The 20517-nt window shown below is 34.0% G+C and overlaps 1 long non-coding RNA gene across 1 annotated transcript in view; it reads left to right on the plus strand.

Moving 5' to 3' along the window:
- LOC146395465 (uncharacterized) overlaps positions 1-20002 on the plus strand; it is a 134470-nt gene extending 114468 nt beyond the window's left edge. The window contains exon 3 of the long non-coding RNA XR_014831627.1: positions 17446-20002. This is a non-coding gene — a long non-coding RNA (uncharacterized LOC146395465). The remainder of the gene's footprint in view (positions 1-17445) is intronic.
- The last annotated feature ends 515 nt before the right edge of the window (positions 20003-20517 follow it).

The raw sequence follows: 20517 nt of genomic DNA on the forward strand, positions 1-20517 counted from the left end.
ATACACATAACTATAGATGGTCACTTCTAATTGACTTACTCAGTTGTTGATATCACATGAAAACCTGAATGGAATCTGTGTTCCTCCTAATTATTTTTATTATTCTAGGAAAAAGAGATCTTAGATATTGGTGTGAGTAAAAATAAAACAGATTGATTTTAAAGTTTTGTACCATGGAGTTTGGAAAACATTTGAAATAAGATTTATTTTGAAATATATTAATGGTTTTCTTTTTCAATTATACGTTTAAATGTATTTTTTTTCAACCAGAGATTTATTGCACTGAAGAAGATTGAGACTGTTAGAGCTCAGTGCTAAAAAATAAAATTTTAAATATTCTGATTTAAGCTCAAAATAGATTATTGAAGCTCTTTTCAAGAAATATAAATTTTTAATATCAATTACATAAAAAATGTTTGAGATATTGTGTCTATATCATGCATCTAACAACTATTACCTTGTTCCCTAATCTTTGGACTATATGGCTAGGTCTGTGAACTTCAGACACTCTAGCATGACCATGCTTAATCAGGACCCTTTAGCTTTCTTTTCTGTTTTCGGAATACACCCTCCTACAGAAGCCAGCTTTTTTGGGCTTTTCTGCTCTCTAGAAAGTAGTAAAATGGACCTGTCAATTCAAGAAAAGACTATGGGTTTCCATCTATGCTTATGATTGAGAGTAAGAAGCTGTTTAAGTTAATATTAAGGAATGACTAAATCCTCCAGATGTAAAACATGTTTGCCAATGAGCTTTTATCATAATAAAAACTGATAGTTTGGACTTGATTTTTTTTTTTTATCAAATGCCTAAATATGAAATAGTTTTGAACTGGATAAACAAAGCAAATTGTCAGGTTGTTCCTCTAAAATTTCAGCACTTAGAGTGTGACCTGGAAAGACTGAGGTATAGAAAGTGAATTGAATGATGGACTTTAGTGTTTAAAGAAATTGAGAGTTCAGGCCAGGCAGTACATTTCCTGATTTGGTGATGTTCTGGGCATCATGCAGTTTCACACCCTAGGAGCCTGTTGACTATAATTCTGCTCCTTGCTACTTCTGCAAACCTTATCTCTGCATTGGTTATGAAAACATTAGGCTTGAGTAATACTCTCATTTGCTTTATCTTAATTTTGTTATTTTTCTTTCCTGTACTCCTGTCATTTTCAGGGGAAAGGTAGGTTTTTTTCACCCTACCATTTTAGCTTAAAATTAATTACTCTGTTCTTTAGTATTTTAAGACAGAACTCATAACTAAACATTCCTTTTAATTTCTCTTTGTTGCTTGGCCCGGGTCCTTTTATTTTTTAACATAATCTGTAATTTGTCTTGTTAGTTCTCCTAGGGAGAAAGGGCATCAGTAAGCTATGGCTTTTTCAGAAGCATCTTAATGCTCAAATAAATCCTGTAAGCCTTCATCTACTTGAGTTGAATAACCCTACCTGAGGGATATTATTTTATCATAACAATGTGCAAAATACACACAACTCAAAACATATTCATCTGATATTATTGATTCAAACCACCTAAATCGAACATTGAGGAAACTTCAAGATAATATTTTTATAAATTCTATTTGTCAGAATCTTTAAAATGCTTGGCTGCGCATTTTCTTCTTCAACATATTTGTGCATGTTGCCTTTGTCAGGAGCTAGGGAATATTACAATTACCAATCACTTTTTTGTGAATAATTTGCTTTAGGAATTTTGCTGTAGTAACTTTGGCTGTCCCCTCTCCTCCCTCCCTCTTTCTCTCTTTGTCTCTCTGTGACTCCATCTCTGCCTCTCTCAAAGACACTAGGGATGTGGAATGAATTCAGTCCTTATATCTACCTGGTACCAAAACTAGGTACTTGAGTACACTAAAAATTTAAAGGACCATTTCCCACTCCATCCTGATTGGGGTTGAGACAGGTTTCCATCTTTCTCTCTGTTTCCTGAGGATTATTTCCCCCTTTTTTTGCTTCTCAATTCCATAGCCCTATGGGGATAGAGATAAGTGTGGGGCTTCCTGTCAGCTTCCTCCAGGTGTGCAGGCACCAGGTCTGGTTGTGGGCCCCACAAAGCTATTCAAAAGAATTATTGAGGTTAAGAGAAGTCCTTATCCTCCCTAGGGAAGTCTTGGCTTAGATCCTAGCTAACATCTCTGGATACATACTTCATGTTGGCCTCGGAATGATCGGTCTTCACTCCTTTCATTTGCTCAACACTGCCTTTAAATTTGTTTTATGTATTTTAGTAAGCATTTTTATACATTTCCAAGAGAGAAGTTCTCTGGGATATGTGCATTACCTTATTGTCAGAATTAGATCTCTCAAGTCATGTATTTGTGGATCGGCATGGGGCTTATGTTGAGAGAACGATCGCTGGAGAATATCTGCAGTTCTGTTTTCATCTCATCCCAAATTATTAGATATCTGATATTATCTCTAATTCTTTAATAAAACTACACTATCTTACAGAGATAACCCCAAATTGCTCAATACAATATGATTTTTTCCTTGTTAAGTGTCATTAACATTTAACAAGTTAGCATGCATAAATATTATGAGGGTCACTAGATGCAGAGTAGTATTATTTTTGTATTAAGTGAAAGGGCAAATTTATATATATATATATATATATATATGGTTATTTACTCTATGGTTACATATAAGTTATTTAATATGTGCAATGTTTAGGATAATTTATTTTATTAGATAAAAATCTAATAGATAGTTCTGTGCTTCCAATTTAGAGGATTTGGACTTGTGGTTTTAATTTGTAAAAATTATTACTAGGTTTTAGAAGATATTTGATTCTACAAATCATCTACATACAGTATTCATAACATAGGGAGTACTTTAGCTTATTAGATTAATATGAGTTAATAAATACTTTTTTAGATTTGACTTTCAGGATTGGTAAGATTTGACTTTTAATATACTTTTTAAAATAAGATTGGTAAGATTTTCTTCGCTTAGAAAATGGAAGCATGAAAATGAGACAAAATTTGTTAAAGAAGTTTAATTAGCTCTTCATGAGGGCAAATTCATGAAAATGAGAAAAGCAGAAGACATTACAATAAAAATCATAGAACTGCCAGTTTATATCTGATGCTGACAATGATGTGTGTGTTTTCTCTCTGGATCTGTAGTTATTGCCCAGTTTTAGAATCCTGGACCATATACTCTAAGTAGAAACTCTATAATGATTTTTAGGAAACAGAGGTAAGAAATAGTATATTGGATTCCCCTTTTATTTATACATTAAAAACTAAAGATCAGAAGCAGATTTAGTACAGGTTTCATCATTACTCGCTTAACCAATCTTGTCTTTAAACCAATATCTTAAACTCTGATATTTCTGATATTACTTCAAACAGTCTTTACTCATGCTAAAGGCATTTAGCATATGCCTTTGGTTATTTTATTTGAACTGATTTAAATAAAAATTTAATAGTAATGGTATATGTCATGTATCTGTATTTTCTTGACCTTAAACCCTAACTGGGGATCCTGCTCTAGCAATAAGAGGTTTTTCATCTTCCATTTCAAGCCACTACAAAACATTGATCTGTCTTAAATGATCTGCTCCACTTCCTGAGATACTCATTATTCCCCCATATGAATTTTGCTGAGATGAACACACTTACATTGTAGAAACCCTTTATGTTAGATTCATGTATTGAGGCAAAACTTGAGGTTATTTCTTTGAAGTTTGGAAGATGTCTTAAAAATGAAAAATAACATTTTCTGCAAAATATTTGGTGTATGAAAATCTAAATGCTCTATCATTTACTTTCCAAAGCCACAGATTGAAGCAATCTGTGTTAAAAAGATATATCTTAGTGGTCTCCATAGAGCATAATGCTAGAATTTGCTCTAAATCCACCTATAAGTTCCATAGCTTTTACTTCATTTCTTCTCTATGGTATCCAGCTACTGGAATCTTTCACAGAAACAAGAACAATGAACACAAACACACACACACATGCACACTCACACACACAAGATAGAAATGTGATAGCACTTCTACAGTTGGAATTATATTGTTTATTCACTATAGAAACTGCCATTTATTTTGACCAGAATGAGTATAATATGAAAACCTTCATATCTGAGAATAGTTTACTATATGCTTGAATAATATACAGGTTGTATTTTCAAAATATAAAAGTATGTGTATAATATTGAAACATTAATAAATGAAACTTTGTCAGAGTTAGTGTTTTATTTCAGTAGTACTGTGGAGAAGCATTTATAGAATGCACCAAACTCAGTACCTACACAATTTGTGGTCTAAGAAGACACAGCTGAAATATTACATTGAAATATTAATTATGCTTCTAAATTATAAGCAGGAGAAATTAAATCTTAACAATGCCCGATGTTGAAAATCCTACCTCAAAAGGCTTCTCTTTTTTCTTAGGTGAAGAAAGTTCAAAAGACTTAAATTTGTGTTTTAATTCTGCAGAAAAACCAGACTGTCATAGACCCCATATTTTTCTTCAAGGCCTGAATATTCAATAGTCATAGCTGAATTCACAGAAGAAGATCCGCTAGATTGCATAGGAATGAGTATTTTGAGAAACAAGAACTCTCTAATGTTGGTCCAGATCATCAGAGTGCATAGCTATGAGGTATCTAAAGAAAGAAAATACTACTACAACAACAAAACAATTGCAGGTCCCTCTCTGTTTCACCAATCTACCTATATAACTTCGAGTTCTTTATACTAGTGTTAAGACTTTTAACATTCATTTAATTGCATTGAAATACTCCATTTTTTAAAAATGCAATGAAGTGGAATACCTCATGTAATAAATTAAAACTTTCTGCAATGAAGCCCTTTGTTCTCACGTCATTTAAAAATCACACAATAAAAACAAAGATGAGTCCTAGGAATAATTTTATATCTGGGCTACAGCCATATACTTAAATAACATTTCCATCTGTTCCAGGCTGTGAGAAGTTTGCTTGAGTTTAGCGAAGACAGTGCAGCAACATTAGCAGGTTCTTAAATTTTCCTTGGTTAGGCCCCAACTTGGTGATGGCCCCCTTATTTCTGTCTATAGCAGATTAGTAGTTAATCCCTATGCTGTATTGTTTCAGTTGAAATCTCTCCGTTTCTGTAAAAGCTTCTCTATCCACCAAGATTTTTAATTTAGAATATTATTGGTTGAGTTAAATAATACAAGATTAATAAAAGAACTCAGAAATGTGGAAAATAAAGAAATACAAAGTCAGATTTTGTTGAACCACTACAGAATAAAATGAAAGTCAATACAGATAAATAGTGTGGGTTTCTTTGGATGTCTAAGATGGTTTTCTTTCCTCCTAGGGAGTCAGCTTGCACTTTTCTCCTCACTCCCCAGTTCCCTGTTGCCTGGAGCAGAGAAAGGACTAGAAGTGACAGTTACTCTGCAAACTGTATTTACCTTTTGACTTCTGTACTGTCAGGCAAACTGTTTCCCACATAATAAATATGTAGATGGACTAATTAGATCATAAACTGGTGGCAAAGTTCCCCTTTTACTATGCAGAGAGGCAGGAACTTATATCTGACCTCCACTTGAAAACTGTGAATAGGAAATGAGAAATACATGTCAATTATTTTTTAATGCTAATATTCATTCAAATTTGAAAATACTTAATGCACTTATTCCGATTTTGTGGGAATTCATTGAATGTAGTCAGGTTCACAAATTCAGCTGGGTACTTAATCATCATTGCATTTTTTTTTTTTTTTCAGGTTGCCCATAATCCTAATTACAAATGCTAATAGAGGAAAGTCCTGTAGTGTGGAAAAATAAACCACATACATTTAGTGATTGTGGAGAGAGAAAGTCATGAAATCAAAACTGGTATTAAAATGATCATGATTATTGCTAAAATGTATAACAGTACAAATTTGAACCAATATAGCCAAATATAATAAAAAATTGATTTATATTAGCATTTTGATGACAAGATATAACGTGTTTTTTCAGGTCCAAGTGATTATTTAAGTTGCTCAAATAGTTTCGAAGTAAAATAATTACATCTGGTAGTTAAGATTTTATTTTCTACTTCTCTGATCATACTAATTTTAAAGTATAGTGTTTAATCAAGGGAACAAAATTAAGCAGGAATGTTCAAAGAAATAAGGAAAGAAATTAGGGTAAATGAATCATTGGACTTTACTATAGGCAAAGATTTTAAATTCCATAGTATGGTTTACATTTAGGCCTTTTTAAAAAATCTCATTACTTTTCATTTTCTGTATAATTTTTTGCACATATGTTAGTTCAGAGAATAAACATTATTTTATTTGATTTATTCCAAAATATATATTTATTCAATGAGCCCTGATTCACTGATACATCAGAAAATATATCATATATAACCTATAGTAACATATTTAAATCATAAATCATCAAATTTCTTGATTATTTTCAATTTCCTAAGATCAAGTATTTGTATTTATACAATTATATGTGTCAGTACAATTCAAAGTACATTCTTTTTAGAATAAGCTAAGAGTCGTCAGGCTAGCACAACCCAATTGCAAAGAAAATTATGATTTAACTATGTTAAAAATTGAAATAGTTAAGAGTAATCAAAATAAAAATACCCTTATAAACATACTTCGCCATATATTTATGCCTCCCAAACTACACTTCGGGACATTTAATCTCATTTGTGTTGACTCATTTCCTACCAGAATAAAACCGTCATGTTCCTTATGAGAAATAAACAAGGATGGACAGGCCCTTTTCCTGCAGTGGAAGATACCGATGTGAGGAGCAGGCTGTTCTGATTATTTTTAAAAAGGCAGTTCTCCTGGATTCCAAAGTTAACTGTTCTTTGTGTATTATTGTTCCTGCTTAGCTCTTCTTTTGATTTTTTGCTAAAGATCAATTAATCTGAACAAATTAAGATGCCATCATACCTAATGAATATCTTTGATTTTATTTGAAAGAAAAATACACAGAAACAAAAGCCATGCAAGCAAGTTAATCATTCATAGCCTACCTTGGAGTGTGAACAGATGTTTTAATTAAAATTGACTGTGAGATAAATTATCCCTTGGTATAAATTAATAAATATCCACATTGGTACAATAAATTACAATACAAATATTTACTTGACTGTTATTACTTTCCTCATTTATTGCAATGAAGACTGCATTTGCTTCAATGCCACTCTTTATAATCTTTTGGTAAGAATAGAGGTTATTTTTCTTCTTCCCTTAACAATGAGCTTTTCTACTCATCAGATTCTTAGAAACTCTGTGCTCGGCTGCTTTATCATCCATTTATTTTCGTAGTCAGTAAATGTTCAGTAATCTTTTTGAGGACAGCGGAAAAACAAAAGAGACCAGTAATGGTAACCATTTTTCTAGAAATACGATAAAATAGTTCTTCCTAACTCTTTATGTCAATTCAGATTTTTATTGCACTGAAACAAGAATCCATGCTATCATTTTCAGAAGACCTTAATGGTTTTGTTGGAGCAAGTGTGTGGTATTGGGGTGGGGTGTGTATTTATCAGAGGCTTTTTTTTTTTTTTTAAGAAATACATATCAGGTAATTCTGATCTCATTAATAGGAAAATGTATTATTGAGGATTGTTTTTTCTATTTCAAAAACATTTTAAAAATACAATCTATTTGAATTCTGTAATTACATAGAGCTAATAGGAATAATATCCAGAATTGAGATTAGTTTATAAAATGTTAAATATCGGGTGACTTTATATTAGAAGGGAGTTTAGTTTACTTTGAAAGAAAGTTTAGAAGCACTGTACATGTTTTTAATTTACTTTTCTAGCCCACTTTAATTTTAGCTAAATCCTTATACATTTTGTATCAACATTCAGATAGTTTTGTTTTCTAATTTCATTTACGTCCTTAATTATTTGTATGTGGCTTGCTTTATAAATTATGTTTCTTACAATGTTTAGAGATTGCTTTAATTTTTATATTAAAAGAAAAATGAATATTCCAAAATGGATTTTAGCAATTTAGGAGTATTTGTGAGAATTTTTTATGCAGTATATAAGAACTTGAACAAGACTTACTTCATTATACTAAAATGTTCCTAACATAAAACAGTATCAATATTAATATCATCTAGGACTCCCTCCTGCGGCATAGTAAGTGAAGAATCTGACTACAGGGAGTTCCCGTTGTAGCTCAGCAGACTAGTACAAGCCTTAGTATCCATGAGGATTCTAGTTCGACCCCTGATCCCTGGACTCACTCAGTGGGTTCAGAATTTGGCATTGCTGTGAGCTGTGGTGTAAGTCCCAGATGAGGGTCAGATCCTGCATTTTGTGGCCATGGCATAGGCTGGCAGCTACAGCTCTGATTTGACACTGGCCTGGGAACTTCCATATGCCGCAGACATGTATGAGAAGTGAAAAAAAGAAAAAAAAACAACTGAATGCAGTGGTGAGGGTCCTGTCGCCATAAAATGTATATATATTATTTAAAAGGTTTTTTGAATTGTCAACATTATTTTGCAGTTATTACTCATTGCATTCCATAATTCATTTTCAAAATGTAACATATCCTATGAATTATGATCTTTAAATAATTACAATTAAGTATAATCCTTTTAAGAACACTAATCAAAATATTTATGCATAGCAGTAACTTTGTTATAGGTTAGAAAAATTACACTATGAATAATTATCTTGTTTAGTTAGAAAGCTGAAAGCCTATCAGATGATGCTTAGTAAATATACATTTTCCTTTCACTATCACAATCATCTTTCTAAACCCTAAGTAGTTCCAGACTTTGAGACTTGCAGGAGATTCGCAGGCAGAGAAGTTATTTTAGAATGCTCTCATGATCAGCACTTAGAAATGCTATGAAGGGAAGCGGGTTGGAAGGAAATTAAAATTATTCTATGATTCAGTTGCATGCAAGGTCTCAATCGTCTCTAGGGAAACAGTAGAGCTAGGTGGGTACTTAAATTCTTTCAACCTGGGCTGAGGGGATGGGTTTTGTACCAGGTCTCCACATCATCTTGTCGCTGGATCCCAGCTGCTCTGAAAAGTTTGCCTTGGACCACGCAGCTCACTTCAGCTGAGGGGAAGTTTGGGGTGGGGTTCAGATCAGAGTTATCTATGCCGTCACTTCCAGCAGCTGGGGGAAGAAGCACCTCGGTGATTTGCGATGGAGTAAACCCAGGTGTCATTACATCACATTTATTTACATGCATTACAGTGCATTTGGCTCACTCACTAGAATCCCACAATATTTTTTAATCTCTCTATTCTGTCTTTGGGCTTTTGTCCTTTTCAGCTTATGAAAATTGTTCCACTTCTACGCATTGTGCCAGCAATTCAGAATGTGGAGGTAGCAAGTGTCATAAACTTGTGCTTTCACCTTTTTGGAAAAAATTGAATTTTATGCCATTGTCACCTCTACTGTAAGAAGGTTTGAAAACATAATTACTAATAAATAGGCCAGGAGCTAACACAAATAAATTAGATTTCTCTTTATAAGGAGGATGAAGAGAACAGACATAGCCTACGCAATTAGGATCATTTAATCCTTCCTTTCAACATTTCAGATGTTTCTTTTATAAGTGACAGTGGTCCTTCACAAAGAGTTCAGTTTGAGGAAATGATAATAATTTTATCTTTCCTAGGGAATCTTGAATATATACATCATACAGATATTTTTTTCACACAGTGCATGTTATTTTCCTCTATGTATATGAATTTAATAAAATAAAAATAATAAAATTACATGACTTTCCTATTTATATAGCTACCATTCCCACTAGATTCTTGTTAAAAGTTGAATGTCTTCAAAGTCTTTGATACAATCACAGCATGCTATTTTTATAAAATGGGCCAGATAATTAAGAGGGTTGGGGGATTTCCAAGGGAACTGACTCTCTTATGAATATACAGAGAACTCACACAGTGCCTCAAAATGATCAAGCATTTAAAGTTGTTTCTCAGCCAAGACGCAAACAAATGGTGATAATTCATGGCTGTTCAAGTTTCCACATCACATTTTATAGAATATATTTGGAGAAATAAATTAGGAACCTCTGTACTGATGGCGTGTGTTTCCATGTTATATTTTTAAAATGTCTTTAGTAAATTTGTAATTAGGGGCATGTCTATAACAATATCTCTGTGGTTGAGATATTCTGATCTTGACTTATTTGGTTATAAACACTAGAATCTAATTTTAAATTATAATAAGGATTTAGAATCTGAACTTATTTTTCTGCATTTGGTATTGGCCAGTGGAGGCTTGATATCTGCTTATTTGCAAGATGCTGATTTTCAATTTAACTACTTACATGTAAAGAGACCAGAAAACCAACCTTTTCTTTTGACTCACTAGATGCAGAATGCAAGTTTTGACTAATTATCTGCAGCTGGAGAATATGAGAGTCATTTGTACATTTTAACTATGATTCAAAATTCAAATAACAGGATGCATGAAAGTTTCAGAAACATCATTAAAACATTTGGCTTGAGTTTATTTAATGGACAGACCTCCAGATAAAACATGGAATGTAGGTTGGGAGCAAGCAATACCTTCCTTTATCAGTTGGGTAACTAAAGCCTATAGTCCACTTGATATACACAAGAACCTCGAATTCTCATGCACTAGAAAACAAAACAAAATAAACGTATATTATATTTCTAGCCATTCTACCCTCTCCCAACAAGAAATCCCAAAACTCACTTTTTAGGGTAAAGTGATTTGGCTCATTCACATTTCAAATCAAAGTAGTTCTAGTATTTTATAAAAAATTATTGTCAAAATATTTTGTATAACTATTAATAGTCTGCATTAAAGAATTTGTGTGATAAAAATATAAAACTGATTCTTTCAAGTGCTGAATTCCTTAATACATGTGATTATTAATTTTATATGTCAACTTCACCTGCCATGAGGTGCCTGGATTAAAACAGTATTTCTGGTTGTGAGGATGTTTATGGATGAGATTAGCATTTGAATCAGTGGACCCAGTAAAGTAGTTGGCCCTCCCCAGCGTGGGTGCACTTTATTCAATACACTGAGGGCCTGAGTAGAACAAAAGGCAGAGGAAGGGGAAATTTGCTGGGATATTTTATTTAATCTTCTCTTGCCTTTGGACTGAAATTTATACCATTGACTGTCCTAGTTCCCAGGGCTTTGGACTCTAACTGAATTATCCTGTAGGCTTTCCTGAGTCTCCAGTTTGCAGATACAGGTTGTTGGGCTTCTCAGCTTCCATAACCAAACAAACCCATTCTTCATGATAAATCCAACTATTATCTATCTATCCTATTGGTTCTGTTATTTGTTTCTTGTTTTTGTTTTCTTCTGGAGAACCCTGGATAATACAATATGTCTATAACGGAAAATACACTTTAAAATGTTTTCAATCATTTCTTTCAGATAATGAGCTCACACTTTTAACAAAGATTATTTCTTTGACAAAGATTTTCAATTACCATCATTTTAAACCACTTCCTAGTCTGTAAAGATTCCATTAATTAAATTAATAAATAATAAACCTTTAAAATTTCTGCTAGACAATATAAGAAACATAAATCTACATCAACATATTATAATCAAGAATATAATAAATGTTATAGGTAGTTAGTAATAACTCTATATAGAGGAGTTTCCATTGTGGCTCAGTGAGTTAGGAACCTGACATAGCGTCTGTGAGGATGCAGATTTGATCACTGGTCTTGCTGAGTTGGTTAAGAACCCGGCATTGCTGCAAGCTGCAGCAAAGGTTGCAGATGAGGCTGGGATCTGGCATTGCTGTGGCTGTGGCATACGCCAGCAGCTGCATCTCTGATTCGAACCCTAGCCTAGGAACTTCCATATGCCGTGGGTGCAGCCATAAAAAAAGAAAGAGGGAAGTATTTATAAAAAATAATACATAGACAGGTAAAATATGAATATATGTAGAATGCTACTTCTAATGCCATCACTGCAGTGAGAGAATTTACATATCAGAAGACAAAATTATATGCCAGGGAACCATTCCTTCAAATACATGTTGTCGTTTGTTTCTTTTTGAAGGTTAGAAGTTAGAAAATGAAGAAATTGCTGACTAGCCACATGGAAATTATTGCTCATGCGCTAGTGCTAGGAAAACTATTTTTCCATTAAATTATATATTTCTGACAAATTGGCTTTTAACTATCAGAATGTGAAGTTATTTTGCTGCTAGAAATCTCTCTTGGCAAATGTAACGAAAAGTAAACACTTTTCACAGCATTCCTCAGATTCTTTCAGCATCACCTGCCTTCATAACCCTCAGCTGCTTTCTTCATTACAGCTACTGCTACCTCCTCATAAAGGACCCAAATCTCCTAGCTCCTTCCAAATATAATTGAAAGGATACATAGCAGGGCATTGTGTGAACTCTCTCAAAGGACAGTTTGAATAATGTGGCATTGGAGATCAGTGAAAAACAGGCAAATGAACAATCTCTTTTTTGCCTCCCTATGTAGGACTATTTCAAGACATTGTTTCTGCATACAGTCTCCTCTCCTCTCCTCCCCTCCCCTCCCCTCCCTTCTCCTCTCCTCTCCTGCCACACACAGTATGTGGAGTTCCCCAGCCGCAGTGGCAACCGAAGCAGCCGATGTGGCAACACCGTATCCTTAACTTACAGTGCCAGGCCAGGGATTCCAAGAGGCCTGCATCCCAGCACTCCCAAAAGGCTGCTGATCCCTTCATGCCACAGAGGGAACTCCTGGCTTGTGATATTCTGGTGGCTAAAATGGGTGAAAGTGCCAACAACTGTGGGTCTTTCAGATTCCACAGCTATCACTGCTAGTGCAGTAACACATCACCTTGCATTCTCTTTCCAATATGGCTCGTTTTATGTCCTTCTCTCATATTTCTACTGTCCGGGATTATTCTTTACTAATTTAGCATTAGTGCTGATTCCTCTTCTCAGGGTCCACTTGCAGGGGAACCTGGGATATAATAGAATATCATCCCTGGATCTGAGAAATCACAAAAGCATATTCCCTTAATATACGCCTATTTTTCCAGCACCTTAATTGGAGCTTTACCTATGATCTGAGGGTATAAAACCTTAGGAGTATGATAAGGAAGGCTAAGCCTCTTTTCACAAAATTTTGTTCCTTAGATCTACCATTTCTCATCACTGGGCTTGAGTAATAAAAATCAAGTCTTATATTTGATCGCTAAACATTTATTGAGAACCTGTGTGTAGCCAGGAACTGTGCTGGATATTATGGCAAAAAATGAATATGGTATGGTATCAATTTTCAAATGCCACACCACAATATCAGATGCCACACCACAAAACTTACCATTTATATTTTTCCAAATACAAGAACAGACAATGGTATTGGTTTTTCCCTGTATTGTAGTAGCAATGGAAAAGGATTCAGAGAATGGGAAACATCAAAGTTATTTTAGGAAATAAAATGGACAACTGGAACTTTCTATCTAGACAGACATACTCTGTGTTAAAGCCCCTTTCTCCCTTTCTTTCAAGAGTTTCTTCTTCTTTTGCCTGTCTCAACTGAGATTTCATTTCTTTGAGATTCACCTCTTTGACTTGAAAGGTCCCCCTTCTATATGCTCTCAGAGTACCCTGTAGTTCCCTTTCCACAGCATCCCCAAATTTCAAGTGCAATTACTTTTTTAATATCCGCATTTCCTGGTAAACTGAGATTCCATTGGGGCTACTAGAATCTATGCTATTTATAATCTTATAACTGTGGCAGCACTTAAACAGACACTTAAAAAAATTCAGTGAATGCCCAGGTAAAGTTGTCCAGTAGAATGCTTGTAATGAAATCATGAGTTGGGGGTCTGTTTCTGAACCCTATTTTCTTCCATTGATTGTATGTCCATTCTTTCATCAATAAAACACTGGCTTGATGTACGCAGTTTCATAGTAAGTATTTTTTTCTTTTTTTTAGGGCCACACCCACAGTATATGAAAGTTCCCCGGCTAGGGGCTGAATCAGAGCTGCAGCTGCTGGCCCACACCACGGCCACAGCAATGCCAGATCCGAGCTGTGTCTGTGACCCACACCACAGTGCACGGCAATGCTGGATCCTTAACTCACTGAGGGAGACCAGGAATTACATTGGCATCTGCATGGATACTAGTCAGGTTCTTAACCAGCTGAACCACAATGGGAACTCCTCATAGTAAGTATTGAAATCAAGTACTGTGAATTCTCCAACTTATTCTTCGTTTTAAAAATCATTTCAGCTATTCTAGTCAATGTTCAGGGAGAAAAAAGGAAGACTCTAGGTATTTTTATTTGGATGTTTTTTAATCTTTAAACAATTCATAAATAATTAATGCTGTAATTGAATTGAATCTTTCAATTCCATGGCATGGTATATTTGTCCATTTATTTAAGCCTTTGTAAATTTTGTTTATCACAGTTACATTGTTTTAACTGAAGAGAACTTCATTTTCTCTTGTCATGTTTATTTTAAGTATTTTTTATATTTTGATATTTTTAAACTGAATTTAATTTTTTTATTTGCCAGTTGTTGCTAGTGAAATTGATTTTTTATGCATTAACTTTCCCTCTTTTGACCTTTCTTCTTTTATTAATAATTTTTATTTTTTCCATTACAGCTGGTTTACAGTGTTCTGTCAATTTTCTGCTGTACAGCAAGGTGATCCAGTCACACTTCTACATATACATGCCTTTTTCTCAAATCATCATGCTCCATCACCAGTGACCAGCTATAGTTCCCAGTGCTATATCCACCCTTCCTTCCTTCCTACCTTTTCTTCACTAATTTCTATCATGCTTGACTAAATCCGTGCACTGTGATTCTCATAGAGTAGAAAGAAAGCCCAGGCTCTAGTTTAGGAGTCACAGGGACACTCAAGTGGTGATTTCAATTGAGTAACTGGAGGGGCAGTTTTATACTTTATATATAAGGATAGACAGACAAATTCTTCTAGGAATAAAATTGACTTATGTTATCTCAGGTAAGAAAGTTCCCATAATTTTTCTCCTATTCTTTATTTTAAAGATAGCATTTCAAACAATGTATTTAATTTTTTTGCACAATACTTTTTTTTACATAAAATAATGAATAACAGAAAGTACAAGAAAATAAAAGAGAGAATCAATTTGGGGTATTTTCACTTTTTCTTCTAAAAACATCTTCTTGCATTGTGAAAATGGTACGAGCTTCATTTTTCTTTAAAAGTTTCAAACTGCAATCAAAGGTAATTTACATAAAAGACAGCAGGTAAGAACATTTTGCAGCATATTTTTCCTTCATACAGGAAGAGAAAGAGAGAAAGAAAAGAAGAGAAAATCATCAAAGAGTTTATGAGGTCGTTTCTGAAACAAAGTTGAACATTAAAAAACAGCCCTTGGCTTTTGACGGAAAATCACTTAAAGTTATCCAGGTTCCATGGAATGCATTTAAGGCAATATAGCAGATGGGGTGTTGAGTAACATCTTGAGTTAATTTATTTTTGAAGTACACAATGAGTTTTTATGATATAATTGAATTAGAGAGTGAGAGGGAGTATCTTTCCCCTGTTATTTTATAGGTACCTTGTAAAAAATATCAGACTATTCTTGGAATCATTTTTATAATATGTAGGACATATACTTAAGTCAACATCAAGCATGTACTTTTAAAAATGTTCTTTTTGGTTTAATTCTGAGAAGATGTAAAGACAGTGAATTATAAAGTTGCTACTGTTATGTTTCAGAGCCAACCTGCTTGTCTGGCATTGAGCAAAGTTTCAGTTGATGTTGCAGAATTTAAATTTCTTATTGTATTTATATATTAAATAGTAAAGCAATTTGAATTTTTCATGACAAAGTAGAAGTATACTTTCAATTGGTTCTCCAGCTTCTGCTCTGTAGAGACAGGGAACAAAAATTTAAGTTAAAAAAAAGGTGCTTAAAATCTCAAGGATGCCTACTTTCACTTTCATTCGTGATAGAAACAACTGGAATAATAATATGAGTAGGACGACAGCATATAGGTCATCATTTTACCCATGATTTATCACAGTATATGTACTTTCTATAGCACTGCTCAAAAAATTAAAATTTGAGAAAGCCAAATAATAATGACCAATTATATCTTTTTCTATTTGTGGTTATTTTATTTTATTTTTTACATTTGTTACAATCAATAAACATGTGTCTACACATCATTATCAACCAAAGACCATTATTTACATTAGGATTCACTCTTGGTATTGTATATCCTATGAGTTTGGACAAATGTATAATGACCTTTATCTACCATTAGAGTATCATAAGCATATCTTGAGGAACACTATTCTCAAATTCGCCTTCATATTTTTTGTTGCATTTAGAAAAATATAAAACAATAGATAGTCTTGGAATAAATTACATTAAAATCTTGTAATGCCATTTGCAGAATCTTGGAAGCCCAAAGAGAAATTATGAAAGAAAGAACAGACAGCTCTTTTCTCCCAGTTATGTTTTAATATCTCCTAAGAAGAGACTCAGTAGCAGAAACCCTGAATGTTCTTAGTTTTCTTATCTGGAGTCCAATTTTCTATTGGATTCCCAAGACATACGATTCTTTGCGGTGTACAAAAGTTAGCATGAGAATATGCAGAGGCATTCATCACACCCTACTCAGTAGATCTGAGGATGACAGGTAACTTGTCAGCCATATACTGTACTTTCCTTCCTCTGTTGCAGCCTGGCAGCTTCTGTACACTCTTTATTGTGCAGGTGCTTTCCTTTGGCATATGTGTTCAGATAATAGAGCAATCCAATCAAAACATCAGTGAGACTCCCTGACAGAACATTTGCTGCTTTGGAAACATTTGCACTTACCATATGGCAAGGGCATCTTAGGCTATGAAACAGTGATTATTTGAGTTTCATTCTTTGAAAAGCATGTGGGATTTATTATGGTGAACATGCACACATTTTTTTGACGATTTATAAGGTTAGTTGCACAGTTAAAGACAAGTTTGAGTTTTAAATCCCATGATATTGAGGAAATGCAATATCAACTTCAGTCACTGTTTTCTACTTAAATTATTCCAATTATTGCTAAAATTATAATTTATCCTAACCTTCAAAAATTTCGTATCATGTAAGTTTATGAAAAATTATGGCTTATCAACAGATCATGCAAAAACTCCACATTGGCTTAAAATACTGGAAGTTCACTTTTCTATTGATTATCTGTCTGTGATGGGTCAGCAGTGGCTCTGCTCCACATCAACTTCACTCTAGGATGCAGGTTGAAGAGCAGCCTTATCTGGAACACAGTCAGTCTTCTGGCAGAGAAAAAGGATACCCAGAGGTTTTAAAGCTGACTCCCAAACCTGTTCGTCACTGGTACATGCTATTCTGCCAACCTTATATTGGCCAAAATAAATCATAGTGTTAGCCTGGTGCCAATTAATGTTGTTTGTATATTTTCTTTATTTTTCTTTTCTTTTCTTTTTTTTTTTTTTTTTTTTGACTTTTTAGGGCCGCACTTGCTGTATAGGGGTTGAATCAGAGCTGTAGCTGCTGGCCTACACCAGAGCCACAGCAATGTGGGATCCGAGCAGTGTCTGTGACCTATACCACACTTCGTGGCAATGCCAGATCCTTAAACCACTGAGCAAGGCCAAGGCCAGGGATCAAACCCGCAACCTCAAGGTTACTAGTTGGGTTCATTACCGCTGAGCCACTACAGGAACTCCAAATGTTGCTGGTATATTTATTCTTCCAAAGGGAAAGGCTTCTGAAGATTCATATGTAAGAAAAAGGTTCATGGAGAGAGAAGTATATACAAATTCCTGGAAAAAATATGTATATTTGAAGGTGGATCATTGTGTAATGGAACATAAATTACACAGCTTATATCTGATTCTGGACCACAGCACTGCCATTTTCCTGACAAACGATGTTAGAAAATGTATTACTATATTCTATTAGACATTCACTTGATGATTAGATAGCATCAAACAGTGACCACTACAAAGATTTATGTTTGCACTAGATTCATTAAATTTTGTGATATAAAAAATACGTATTTTATTTCCTGTTTCATTTTTGAAAACTAAGAAACATTACACTAGATAGAATGATGTACCATGACTTCCATTTTCAGTTTAAAAGAGACCTTTTTTTTTGGCTGAATCCTTGATTGATTCAAAAATAAACTAATGGAAATTTTACATAGTAGGCTCTTTTAGTCATATGAATATTTGTATATTGTCCATATGCTTATATTTTTAGGTATAGCAAGTAGTATGTGTATCAATACTTAACACACACACATTCCACATATACCTACGATTGTAAGCAGAACTATTGTCTCCTCAGTGCAAATAAGAGAGATTGGCGCTGAGTGGCTGCAGTAGTCAGAGAGTATTCCTTATTTATTTTGCAGGTTAGAAGGTATATCTCTCACCCTACTAATCAATGGACTTGGCGGGCTGGATATTTGAAAAGCACAGATTTTTCTTTTTATAAACTCTGAAAATTTAGACAGAAGGATGCATTCCCATTTTGATTTATTCTTGGTACAATAAGAAATGAATCATCCAGCTTTACTTTTTTGAACAATAGTTCTTAGAAAGATCGTAAGCAGTCTGTTTATCAAACTCCTATCTATTTGCAAAAAAAATGCCTCCATTCAAATTGTTCTTAAACTAATGTTACATTAACAGCTTTTTTTTCAGTTCTACCCTGAATCATTTCCAAAATCCGATCTAGAATTACATTAGTATGAACATTGTGCGTGTACCCAGCATTTTTCAGCCATTCTTGTTGGGTTTTAGAAAACTCATTCACACTGTCACATTGAGAAATTTCTCTATTTAAGAAACAGAATAGTGTGCAGGCATCACTTTCTTTTTTTTGATTGGAAAACCAGGTAATTTATGAACGGCTCCTTTTTCTCATGTACTAAATTGATGTAGTTTAGGGAATAAAATGAAAAGACAAAAATTATTCTTCATTAAAATATTTTTGTTAAGTACCTGATCCATCTCTGCTTCTGTTCAGAGAGGGAGAGGGAGAGGCGACAGTGAAAGAGAGAGAAAGGACGAAAGACACAAAGGAGAGAGAGAGAGAAAGAGAGATTTGACAATATAGAGAAGGAAATGCAGCCTGATTGTTTCCTATGGTTCTTATTTCAAAGTGCTGTGATGTCCACACATATCACAGGCTTGAGTCCATGGATGGATAAACAAAGGAGAATAGAGTTACTCATGGAACCCGGAGTTGGAAGTGGTCTCTGTAGCTCTTCAATGTGCCTTGAAGGCCTTGGAATTGACCTTGTAATTATACATATATATATAATCTGTAAACATGACTTTGTAACTACACTATCTCTTTCAACATGAATTCCCTTCTGCCCCATGGTCCTTCTGCTTGATTGATGTCAGAATGGCCATGTCGCTTTGACGGATTCAATAAAGGAAAATTGCCTTTAGGACATTATTTTTTATTTAGTTTGGGTTCTGTTGAATATAAGTATATACCTCACAATCCTTTTAAGGTGTATTTAAATTTTTGTTAGCTGTTCCAATTTATGAATATTTCTGACCACACAGTGCCAATTCACCTGAGTTTTTATCATGAAGATGCCAAACTCACCCCTCAAAAAATAACATAAACATATTGAAAGCATCTAGATAATAAAGAAAAAAATAAGATTTTAACTGTCCTACACCAGGAACTAGACTGTAGAAAATTCTTCCAATCACTAGCTGTATAAAATTGTAAGTATAGAATTACATTCTCTTGGGTGCCACTATAAAAGAAGGTCTCTTGTTTTAAATACCCCCCATTATGCAATCTTTATAATTATAAACAAACCGTACATTTTCCTCTTTTATTTTTCCAATTGAGAGCCATGAAAAATTGATCAGAATTCTTGTCTTGTAGCCATGAACTTGTAGCAATCTCGACAGCATGCATGTGTGTGTGGAAAGTTTTAAGCATGTTATGATATTGATTATACCTTATCATGACGTTGCTAGTATCTATTAGGAAGCTACAATAAATTTCTCTATTATCAAATAATTAAAAATTCCTTTGTGTGTGTGTGTCTTTTTAGGGCCACACCCACTCATCTGGAGGTTCCCAGGCTAGGGGTCAAATCAGAGCTGCATCCACTGACCTACACCAAGCAGCCACAGCAACACAGGATCTGAGCCATGTCTGTGACCTACACCACAGCTCCCAGCAATGCCCAGATCCTTAACCCACTGAGCAAGGCCAGGGATTGAACCTGCATCCTCACGGATACTAGTCAGATTCATTTCCACTGAGCCTCAAGGGGAACTCCCAAATAATTAATATTTCTAAGTATAATTTATCCTCATTGTCACTATGGCACATTAAATTTCAAAACATTTTTATACAGCCAAAATATAGGGTTATTATAACATAGAGTTGTATTAAATACTTTCTCAATAAAAACATCATACAATTATTTTGGTTTTAATGATGATTATGTTATTTGCTAGCTTTTAAAATTCAGTTTATTATGATTTATTTTCTTCACTCAATAAAAGCTCACCTTGTGTCAAAATTTTTTATTTT

The sequence above is a fragment of the Sus scrofa genome, chromosome 16, assembly GCF_054392235.1.
Source record: "Sus scrofa isolate SSC_HxYL_T2T_F1_AM1 chromosome 16, Sscrofa_HxYL_maternal_Yorkshire_Landrace_v2.0, whole genome shotgun sequence".
NCBI classification, from domain to species: Eukaryota; Metazoa; Chordata; class Mammalia; order Artiodactyla; family Suidae; genus Sus; species Sus scrofa.